General features: G+C 36.9%; 1 pseudogene; it reads left to right on the top strand.

Moving 5' to 3' along the window:
- Window positions 1–7434: 7434 nt before the first annotated feature.
- On the top strand, window positions 7435–7884 carry LOC118834151 (annotated as a pseudogene).
- The last annotated feature ends 3881 nt before the right edge of the window (window positions 7885–11765 follow it).

Raw genomic sequence — 11765 nt, 5'->3', positions numbered from 1 at the left:
AAAACAACTAAAAAATAAACAAGAAAGAAACTAAGAATAAAAATAGAGGGGGCGGAGCCAAGATGGCCACATGAAGGCAGCATCTTACCGGAGCTCTCTCACAAGGTCTGTCAGATTCCTATAAAAAAGTGAATTTGAGCAGATTTGAGAGAGTCAGAAACCGCGAGCAGTCGGCGTGGGGCAAATTTCCGAGCCGGGAGAGTCTGAAAGGCCGGAGGAACGAACCTGCAGGCTCGGAGAGTGCTGGTGCGGAGTGGCTCCAGACCAAGGCGGAAGCGGCTGGCCGAGAAATCCACGTGGGAGACGGGCTGGGAGAAAGCTGGGCGCCAGAAACCGGCAGAGATCCCCAGGACTCCCAACACAGGACGGCAGTCTGTGGGAGCGACGAGAGGCAGCACAACGCCACCAGCCGTGAAAACACCCACTCCTGACGCTTGCGAAACCCAGGAACTCGGCTTCTTGAACTTCCGCAAGACTCAATGGCCAGGTAAACGGCTCTAACCCCTCCCCCCCTCACCCAGAGAATTCCTCGGGAAAAAAAAAAAGAGAACTGAAACAGAGGAGAGAGTAGTGGGGCCTCACAGGACAAATACTAGAAGCAGGGGCCAACGCCAGGAGCCCAGACGTAACCTTGCTCCCCCAGGGGAAGTGCCAGACATCAGCTCAAACAACAAACAGCTGAGACCATTGCTGAAAAGCAAGTGCTGGAGAGCACCCACAGGGAGTGAGACGCCAGGGAGCCAGACCCCTCCCTCACACCTCAGGAAACAGAAGGTTTTAATTCTAGACTCACAACCCCCAGAATAAGAAAGCTGGGACAGAGAGCCCAAAGACAGAAATTCGTTGTAACACCAGGAAAAGGGAAAACAACAAATATGAAGAAGAATACAAAAAAACCGAGGACAATAGATTCTTTTTATGGAGACAGGCAGGATCAAAATATCGACATGGAGGAGGACGGCATTGACACGGTAGATACATCAGATACCTCAAAAGCTAATATGAACTGGTCTCCAGCCCAAAAAGCACTGCTGGAAGAGCTAAAGGAGGATTTTAAAAACCAAATTAGGGAGGTAAAAGAAAACATGGAAAAAATGAAAAAGTCCCTAAAGAATAAGATTGGTGAAATGGCTACGGAGATACAGAATCTAAAGAGAGAAAATGACACCCTGAGAGGTGAAATCAACCAATTGAAAATGGAGGCTCAAAAGCAAAATGTAAACACTAACTCATTTAAAATTAGACTTGAGCAAGTGGAAGCTAATGAATCTATGAGGCATCAAGAAGTAATAAAACAAAACGTAAAGAATGAAAAAATAGAAAAAAATGTGAAATATCTGATTGGCAAGACAACTGACCTGGAAAATAGATCCAGGAGAGACAATTTGAGAGTTATTGGTCTACCGGAAATCCACGATGAAAAAAGGAGCCTTGACAGCATCTTCGAAGAAATTATCAAAGACAACTGCCCAGAGGTCCTAGAACCAGAGGGCAAAATAGTCATTGAAAGAATTCACCAATCACCCCCTGAAAGAGATCCCAAACTGAAAACACCAAGAAATATTATAGCCAAATTTCAGAGCTATAAACTGAAGGAGAAAATACTGCAAGCAGCCAAAAAGAAGCAATTCAAATATTGTGGAACTACAGTCAGGATCACGCAGGATCTCTCAGCTTCCACATTAAAAGACAGGAGAAATTGGAATATGATATTCCGAAGGGCAAAGGAGCTGGGACTACAACCAAGGATCAACTACCCAGCAAAACTAAGCATAATTTTCCAGGCAAGGCGATGGACATTCAATGAAATAAGGGAATTCCAGACCTTCCTGATGAAAAGGCCAGAACTCAACGGAAAATTTGATCTCCAAATACAAAACTCAAGAGAGACATAAAAAGGTAACCAGGGGGAAAAACCCCACAAACCTCATTAACCAATAAGCTTAGGTCGTTTACATCTTTAAGTGGGATTATATCATCTTATGTATGTTTTTCATGTATATATATATATATATACACATATATAAGTCATTCTTGTGAATGGTACAACTATTATGACAAATGAAAGGGATATACATAGGTTGTGAAAGCCTGTATAAATTAACCGATGTAAAGATATAAAATATAAATAAGAGATATAAAGGGAGGGCTATGAGGGAAGTGGTAAGGAGGTAGTAGAAAAGGGTAAATTACACCAAAGGAAGTGGCACAAAAACATATTCTTGTAGAGGGAAAGAAGGGAGGGAGAAGAGCAGTATTTGAGCTTTACTGTCATCTGATCTAGTTCAAGAAGGGAATAACATACTCTGATAAGTTTAGAAATCTAACTTGTCCTACGGGAAGTGGGAAGGAAAGGGGGGAAAAAAGGGAGGGGGGAGGGCAGAAGGAAGAGGAGAAGTAGCAAGTGGGTAACGGTTAGATAAGGGAGGGGAATAAAGAGGGAGGGTTAACTGAGGAAAGCGGCGGTCAAAAGCAAAACTTTGTTGAGGAGGAGAAGGGGAAAGGGAGAGAGAAAAGCACAAACAGGGGGAATTAGGATGGAGAAAAAGACACAGATAGAAATCATAACCCTGAACGTGCAGGGGATGAACATTCTCACAAAACAGAAGCAGATAGCAGAATGGATTAAAAACCATAAGCCTACAATATGCTGTTTACAAGAAACGCATCTGAAACAGGGGGATACACATAGGGTTAAGGTAAAAGGCTGGAGTAAAATATATTGTGCCTCAGCTAAAGTAAAAAAAAGCAGGTGTAGCAATCCTAATCTCAGACAAAGCAAAAGTAAAGATAGATCTAATTAAAAGAGATAAGGAAGGATATTATATCCTGCTAAAAAGCACCATAAACAATGAAGCAATATCATTGCTTAACATATATGCACCACGTGGTAAGGCATACAAATTCTTAGAGGAGAGGTTAAGGGAGTTACAGGAAGAAATAGACAGCAAAACTATAATATTGGGAGACCTCAACCTCCCGCTTTCTGAACTTGATAAATCTAACCTCAAAATAAATAAGAAAAAAGTTAAGGAGGTAAACAGAATTTTAGAAAAGGCACATATGATAGACCTCTGGAGAAAACTGAATGGGGATAAAAAGGAATATACTTTCTTCTCAAAAGTACATGGCACATACTCAAAAATTGACCATGTACTAGGGCATAAAAACCTCACAATCCAGTGCAGAAAAGCAGAAGTAGTCAATGCATCCTTTTCAGATCATGATGCAATAAGAATCATTTTTAATAAAGTACCATGGAAAAACAAGCTAAAAACTAATTGGAAACTAAATAATTTAATTCTAAAGAGTGAGTGGGCCAAAGAACAAATCAGAGAAACAATTAATAATTTCATTCAAGAGAATGACAATAATGAAACAACATACAAAAACTTATGGGATGCAGCAAAAGCAGTTCTTAGGGGGAGTTTTATATCTCTAAATGCCTACATGAATAAAATAGGGAAAGAGGAGATCAATGATGTGGGCATACAGCTGAAAAAGCTGGAAAAAGAGCAAATTGAAAACCCCCAATTAAATACCAAATTAGAAATACTGAAAATCAAAGGAGAGATTAATAAAATTGAAACCAAGAAAACTATTGAATTAATAAATAAAACAAAGAGCTGGTTTTATGAAAAAAACAATAAAATTGACAAACCTTTGGCCAATTTGATTAAAAAAAGGAAAGAAGAAAATCGAATTACCAGTATAAAAAATGAAAAGGGTGAGGTCACCTCTAATGAAGAGGAAATCAAAACAATAATTAGGAATTATTTTGCCCAACTGTATGCCCATAAATTTGACAACCTTAGAGATATGGATGAATATCTACAAAAACATAAACTGCCCAGACTAACAGAGAAGGAAGTGAAATTTCTTAATGAACCCATATCAGAAAAAGAAATTGAGCAGGCCATCAACGAACTCCCTAGGAAAAAATCTCCAGGGCCAGATCGTTTTACATGTGAATTCTATCAAACATTTAAAGAACAACTAATTCCAATACTTTGTAGACTATTTGGGAAAATAGGTGAAGAAGGAGTCCTACCAAATTCTTTTTATGACACAAATATGGTACTAATACCCAAACCAGGTAGAGTTAAAACAGAGAAAGAAAATTATAGACCAATTTCTCTAATGAATATTGATGCAAAAATTTTAAATAAAATATTAGCAAAAAGATTGCAGCAACTCATTACGAGAATAATACACTATGACCAGGTAGGATTTATTCCAGGAATGCAAGGATGGTTCAATATTAGGAAAACTATTAGCATAATTGACCATATCAACAACAAAACTAGCAGAAATCATATGATCATCTCAATAGACGCAGAAAAAGCCTTTGACAAAGTACAACACCCATTCCTATTAAAAACACTAGAAAGCATAGGAATAAGTGGAACCTTCCTCAAAATTATAAATAGCATCTACCTAAAACCATCAACAAGCATTATTTGTAATGGGGATAAACTAGATGCATTCCCAATAAGATCAGGGGTGAAACAAGGATGTCCATTATCACCCCTATTATTCAATTTGGTACTGGAAGCATTAGCTGTAGCAATAAGAGAAGAAAAAGAAATTGAAGGAATTAGAATAGGAAAAGAAGAAACTAAATTATCACTTTTTGCAGATGATATGATGATTTATCTAGAGAATCCTAGAGAATCAAGTAAAAAACTACTCGAAATAATAAACAACTTTAGCAAAGTTGCAGGATATAAAATAAACCCACATAAATCCTCAGCATTCCTATACATTACTGACAAAGCCCAACAGCAAGAGATAGAAAGAGAAATTCCATTCAAAGTTACTGAAGGCACTATAAAATATTTGGGAGTCTATTTGCCAAGACAAACCCAGGGCCTATATGAACATAACTATGAAACACTTTTCACGTGAATAAAATCAGATCTAAATAAATGGAGAAATATCAGTTGCTCATGGTTAGGCCGAGCTAATATAATGAAAATGACAATTCTACCTAAATTAATCTATCTATTCAGTGCCATACCAATCGAACTACCAAAAAATTTTTTTACTGAGCTGGACAAAATAATAACAAAATTCATTTGGAAAAACAAGTGGTCTAGAGTATCTAGGATATCAATGAAAAGACATGCTAGAGATGGTGGCTTAGCCACACCAGATATTAAACTGTACTACACAGCAGCAGTCATTAAAACTGCTTGGTACTGGTTAAGAAACAGGGGTGTGGATCAGTGGAATAGGATAGGTACACAAATAGGTGAAATCAACAAGTTTAGCAATCTACTCTTTGATAAACCCAAAGAGGCCAGTTTCTGGGCTAATAATTCACTGTTTCACAAAAACTGTTGGGAAAATTGGAAAATGGTAGGGCAAAAACTGGGCATAGACCAATATCTTACACCATATACCAAAATAAAGTCAAAATGGGTTCATGATTTAGGAGTAAAAGTTGATACTCTAAGGAATTTAAGAAAGCAAGGAATAGTTTACTTATCAGATTTGTGGAAAAGTAAAGAATTCATGACCCAACAAGAGATAGAGAGCATTATAAAATGCAAAATGGATAATTTTGATTATGTCAAATTGAAATGTTTTTGTACAAAAAAAGCCAATGCAACAAGAATCAGGAGGGAAGCAGAAAATTGGGAGAAAATCTTTGCAACTAGTGTCTCTGATAAAGGCCTCATCTCTAAAATATACAGGGAGCTGAGCCAAATATATAGGAATACAAGCCATTCCCCAATTGAGAAATGGTCAAAGGATATGAACAGGCAGTTTTCAGAGGAAGAAATTAAAGCTATCTACAGGCATATGGAAAAATGCTCTGGATCGCTGCTGATTAGAGAAATGCAAATCAAAACAACTCTTAGATACCACATCTCTCCTGTCAGATTGGCTAAAATAACAAATCAGGAGAACAATAAATGCTGGAAAGGATGTGGGGAAATTGGAACATTGTTGCATTGCTGGTGGAGTTGTGAGCTGACCCAGCCATTTTGGAGGGCGGTTTGGAACTACGCCCAAAGGGCTATAGAAACGTTCATACCCTTTGACCCAGCAATACCACTTCTAGGGTTGTATCCCAAAGAAATCACGCAAGCGGGAAAAGGACCCATATGTACAAGAATATTTATAGTGGCTCTCTTTGTGGTAGCCAAGAATTGGAAATCAAAGGGATGCCCATCAATTGGGGAATGGCTGAACAAACTGTGGTACATGAAGGTGATGGAATACTATTGTGCCATAAGAAATGGGGATGATGCAGACTTCATAACAACCTGGAAAAACCTACACGACATAATGCTGAGTGAGCAGAGCAGAGCCAGGAGAACGTTGTGCACAGCCACAGATATATGGATTCCGTGAGGACCAACCCTGACAAACTGTGCTTTTCTCAGCAACCTAAGCGGCAAGGACAACTCCAGGGGACTCATGATAGAGAATGCTATCTTCATCGAGACAAAGAACTGCGAAGTTTGAATACAGACTGAGGCACACCACATGCTCGCCTTTTCTGCTTCTCTTTTGTTTTTGTTTTTGGGTTTTTTTTTTTTGGTTCTGTTTCTTCTTTCTCATGATTCATTCCATTGGTCAAAATTCTTCTCCACGACTTGACTAGTGCATAAATTAATTCAATGTGAAGTTATACATGACAGTTATATGAGACTTCATGCCATCTTGGGGAGGGAGGGGGAAGGGAGGGGAGAAAAACTGGAACTCAAAACTATGTAGAACCATGCGTGGTAAACTAAAAATAAATAAAGAAATTTATTAAAAAAAAAGAATAAAAATAGAACATTAGAAAAGGTACATATGACAGACTGCCGAGAAAACTGAATGAGAACAGCAGCACATGGTACCTACACAAAAACTGACCATGAAATAGGGCATAAAAGCCTCAAAATCAAAAGTAAAAAGGCAGAAATAGGAAATGCATTCTTTTCAAATCATAATGAAATAAAAATTACATTCAACAAACGGCAGTGGTAATATAGATTAAAAGTTAATTTGAAACTAAATAATCTTAAAGAATAGGTGGGTCAAAGAACAAATCATAGAAATGGTCAATAATTTCATTAAAGAGAATGACAACAATGAGATGATGTACCAAAATTTATAGGATGAAGAAAAAGCAGTACTTAGGGCAGAATTCATTTCTCTAAATTCTTACATCAGTAAAATGAAAAAAAAACAGATAAATGAATTAGGCATGCAATTAAAAAAACTAGAAAAATAACAAATCAAAAATGCTCAAGTTAGCACCAAATTTGAAATCCTGACAATCAATGGTGAGATTAATAACACTGAAAATTTAAAAGAAAAAAAAAAACCATTGAGCTAATAAATAAATTGAAGAGTTGGTTTTATTGAAAAAAAACAATTAAATAGATAAGTCATTGGTTAATTTGATTAAGAAAAAAAAAAAAGCTTTTCCTGATGGCAGACAAGATGGCGGAAGTGGAGCAGAAGAAGAGGCAAGCCTTCCAGAAGTTCACCTACTGCAGTGTGGATCTGCATCACCTGCTGGACATGTCCTATGAACAGCTCATGCAGTTGTACAGCACTTGGCAGCTTCGGCGGCTCAACAGGGGTCTATGACGCAAACAGCATTCCCTCCTGAAGCATCTGAGGAAGGCCAAGAAGGAGGCACCCCCCATGGAAAATCCAGAGGTAGTGAAGACACACCTTTGAGACATGATCATCTTGCCTGAGATGGTGGGAAGTATGGTGGGTGTCTATAAGGGCAAGACCTTCAATCAGGTAGAAATTAAGCCCAAGATGATCGGCCACTACCTGGGTGAATTCTCTATCACCTACAAGCCTGTGAAACATGGCCGGCCAGGTATTGGAGCCACCCACTCCTCATGTTTCATCCTTCTCAAGTAACCAGGATCCAAACAATAAAAACACAAATGTTCTTAGTGAAAAAAAAGAAGAAAACCAAATATCCAGTATTAAAAATGAAAAGGGTGAAATCATCACCAGTGAAGAAGAAATGAATCATTAGGAAATATTTTACTCAATTATAGGCCAATAAATCTGACAATCTGAGTGAAATGGATGAGTAGTTACAAAAAATATAGACTACCTAGATTAACAGATGAGGAAAGAGAATGCCTAAATAACCCCATATTAGAAAAAGAAATTGAACAAGCCATTAATGAACTCCTAGGAAAAAAAAAATTCCAAGGGTCAGATGGGTTCATGAATGAATTCTACCAAACATTTAAACAACAATTAATTTCAATACTATATAAACTATTTGGAAAAATAAGCAAAGAATGAGTCCTACCAAACTCCTTTTATGACACAAGTATGGTGCTGTTACCTAAACCAGGAAGAGCTAAAACAGAGACAGAAAGTAATAGACCAATTTCCCTAATGGACATCAATGAAAAAAAAAGATATGAGCAATGTGATTACAACAATATATCATTAGGATTATACACTATAACCTGGTAGGATTTATACCAGGAATGCAGGATTGATTCAATATTCAGAAAACTATTGATATAATTGACTATATCAATAACAAAACAAAACCAACAGAAATAATATGAATTTCTAAATAGATGCTGAAAAAGTTTTTTGGCAAAATACAGCACTCATTCACATTAAAAACACTGGAGACCATAGGAATAAATGGAGTTTTATTTAAAATGATAAGTAGTATCCATCTAAAATCATCAGCAAGCATTATATGTAATGGGGATAAGCTAGAAGCTTTCCCAATAAGATAAGGGGTGAAGCAAGGATGCCCATTATCACCCCTATTATCCAATATAATACTAGTAATTTTAGCTATAGCAATAAGAGGTAAAAAAAAAACAAAATTGAAGCAATTAGAATAAGCAATGAGGAAACAAAACTATTACTCTTTGCAGGTGATAAGACACTTACAGAATCCTAGAGCATCAACTAAAAAATTACTTGAAATAATTAACAAGTTTAGCAAAGTGCCAAGGTATAACATAAACCCACATAAAACATTAGCATTTCTTTATATGACCAGTAAAGCCCAGCAGCAAGAGATAGAAAGAGAAATTTCATTTAAAATAACTGTAAACAATACAAAATACTTAGGAGTCTACCTTCAAGACAAACCCAGGAATTACATGAACATAATTACAAAACATTTTTCACACAAATAAAGTGAGATTAAACAACTGGAAAAAATAGGAATTTCTCACGGGTATGCCAAGCCAACATAATAAAAATGACAATTCTACCAAACTTAATTTACCTGTTCAGTGCCATACTAATCAAACTGCTAAAAAAATAGTTTATAAAGATATAAAAAGCAATAAAATTTATCTAGAAGAACAAAAGGTCAAGAATATCAAAAGAATTAATGAAAAAATACAAAGGAAGGTGGCCTAGCAAGGCCAGATCTCTAATTATATCATAAAGCAGTAATCATCAAAACTATTTGGTACTTACTAGCTAAGAAATAGTGGTGGATCAGTGTAATAGATTATGTGCACAAGACACAGCAGTCCATGGCCATAGTAGCTTAGTGTTGGGTAAACCCAAATACCTCAGCTTTTGAGATAAGAACTCACTACTTGACAAAAACTGTGGGAAGAACTGGAAAACAACAGGTATAGACCAACTTCTCACACATACCAAGATAAGGTAAAAATTAGCACATGATTTAGACATAAAGAGTAACACCACATAAAAATTAGAAGAGCAAGGAATAGCCTAACCATCAGATCTATAGAGAAAGGAAGAATTCATGATGAAACAAAAGATACAGAGCATTACAAATGTAATATAGATAATTTTGATAATATTAAATTAAAAAAAAACTTTTGTACAAACAAAACCAATGTAAACAAGATTAGAAGGAATCATGAAACTGGGAAACAATCTTTATAGCAAGTGTCTGTAGTGCCAATGTGAAACCCATAGCAAAAGCTATTAATAGGCAGATGTAGTTCTGAATCACAAAATACAACAGACCCTCTCTATGGAAGATGACACCAAAAGATTTATTCAAACACCAGAAACTCAAATCCCAATACCAGAAAGGCAAATCCATCATAGAAACAAGGAAATCTATACATATTATCAATGCAGGGAGCACTGCAATCCCCAAGTCATCCCTTCATCAGCCTTAGAATTGGACAAGTAGAAGCTAACGACTCTATGAGGCATCAAGAATCAGTAAAACAAAATCTAGAGAATGAGAAAATAGAAAAAAATATAAAATACCTCATTGGGAAAACAACTCACCTGGAAACTAGATCCAGGAAAAAAAATCTAAGAATTATCAGTCTACCAGAAAGCCACAATGAAAACAAAAGCCTAGATGGTATCTTCCAAGAAATCATCAAGGAAAACTTCCCCAAGATCCTCAAACCAGAAGGTAAAATAGTCATCAAAAGAATCCACATATCCCTTCCTGAATGAGATCCCAAATTGAAAACTCCAAGGAATATTGTATCCAAATTCCATAATTATCAAGTAAAGGAGAAAATAATGCAAGGAGCCAGAAAGAAACAGTTCAAATATCCCAGATCTACAGTCAGGATCACACAGGACCTTGCATCTCTCTATCTTATTTGATCACAGACTCCTTCAACTAATAAAGATAAGCATATGCTATGAAACGCAGTCTTAGAAAGCTGAATGGATTTCTAAGAGGGCAAATGACCATATTCACACAGCCAGTATTTGTTAGAAACAGGACCTTAATCCAAGTTTTCCTGAATCAAAATTCAGCTTTCTCTCTCTGTCTCTGTCTCTTTCTGTCTCTCTTTTTCTGCCTGTCTGTCTCTCTCCAAACATGCTATGTCCTTTGTGTGTGCGTATATAGTATGTAGTTATGTGTGTATATGTATATATACATATGCATATACACATATATGTGTTGATGTGTGTATATATGTGTATGTAATTCCCTATAAAATTTAGTATCTGATACCTTCCAAAGTATTTTTCCATTTAATATTTCATTCGATGTGAATTGTTCCTTATCACAATGCCATGTTATATTCAAGGATAAAATTATCACTTACTAAGATGGAGAAACAATGGTCCTGGGACTTTAAATGTGTTGCCCAGTGCCACAGAGCTACTTAGGCTTATAGCTCAGGTTTTCTGACCTTCAGTCCTTTCTTTCAGAAATGAATCTTGTCGCACTTGTCATCATTATGGGACTTCACTATCACTGTCTCATCTAGCTCCCTCTCTTTTGCCTCTCCCCATTCTCAGTCTCATGTTCATTCTGAATCCATGGAGACCAGCTGGTGGTATTGACAGTGGTGTAAAAAAGAGGCTGGTTAGAGATGCTGGGGAGGTGGAGAAGAGGATTCCCCCTGTGCCCCTCTCAGGAGATTTGTTAGGAAACAAGGATCAGTGGGGGAGGCACCAACTGGTTTCCAAGTTCTTCTTGGCAATCAAGTGAGTGTTTGCACATCTTGCGGTGCTAATTAATTCTGAAAAGAAAAGCAGAAGAAAGTAGAATTGCTTGACAGCTGCACTGGATATTGGAGTGTCAAAGCCAGTTAACAGATGCCACTGATCACATTCTTTCAACTCATTTTCATAAGTCTATCATCAGACCGACAGGAAGTTTTTGCCATTTCTTTCTTAGGTTTAGACACCATGAAAACAGGGCTTCCTCCAAGCAACACATGTTTTTGTTTTTGTTTTTTTTTTCTATTTTCACATACTCTCTGAAGATTTTTGGTATCACCAACTGTTTGCTAGGTTTTAGGATCTACTTGAGACAACAATAATAGCCTTATTAAACAAATTTA

The sequence above is a fragment of the Trichosurus vulpecula genome, chromosome 1, assembly GCF_011100635.1.
Source record: "Trichosurus vulpecula isolate mTriVul1 chromosome 1, mTriVul1.pri, whole genome shotgun sequence".
In the NCBI taxonomy this organism is placed as follows: Eukaryota; Metazoa; Chordata; class Mammalia; order Diprotodontia; family Phalangeridae; genus Trichosurus; species Trichosurus vulpecula.
The sequence above is the reverse complement of the archived record's forward strand: the minus strand, read 5'-3'. Positions and strand labels throughout refer to the sequence as shown.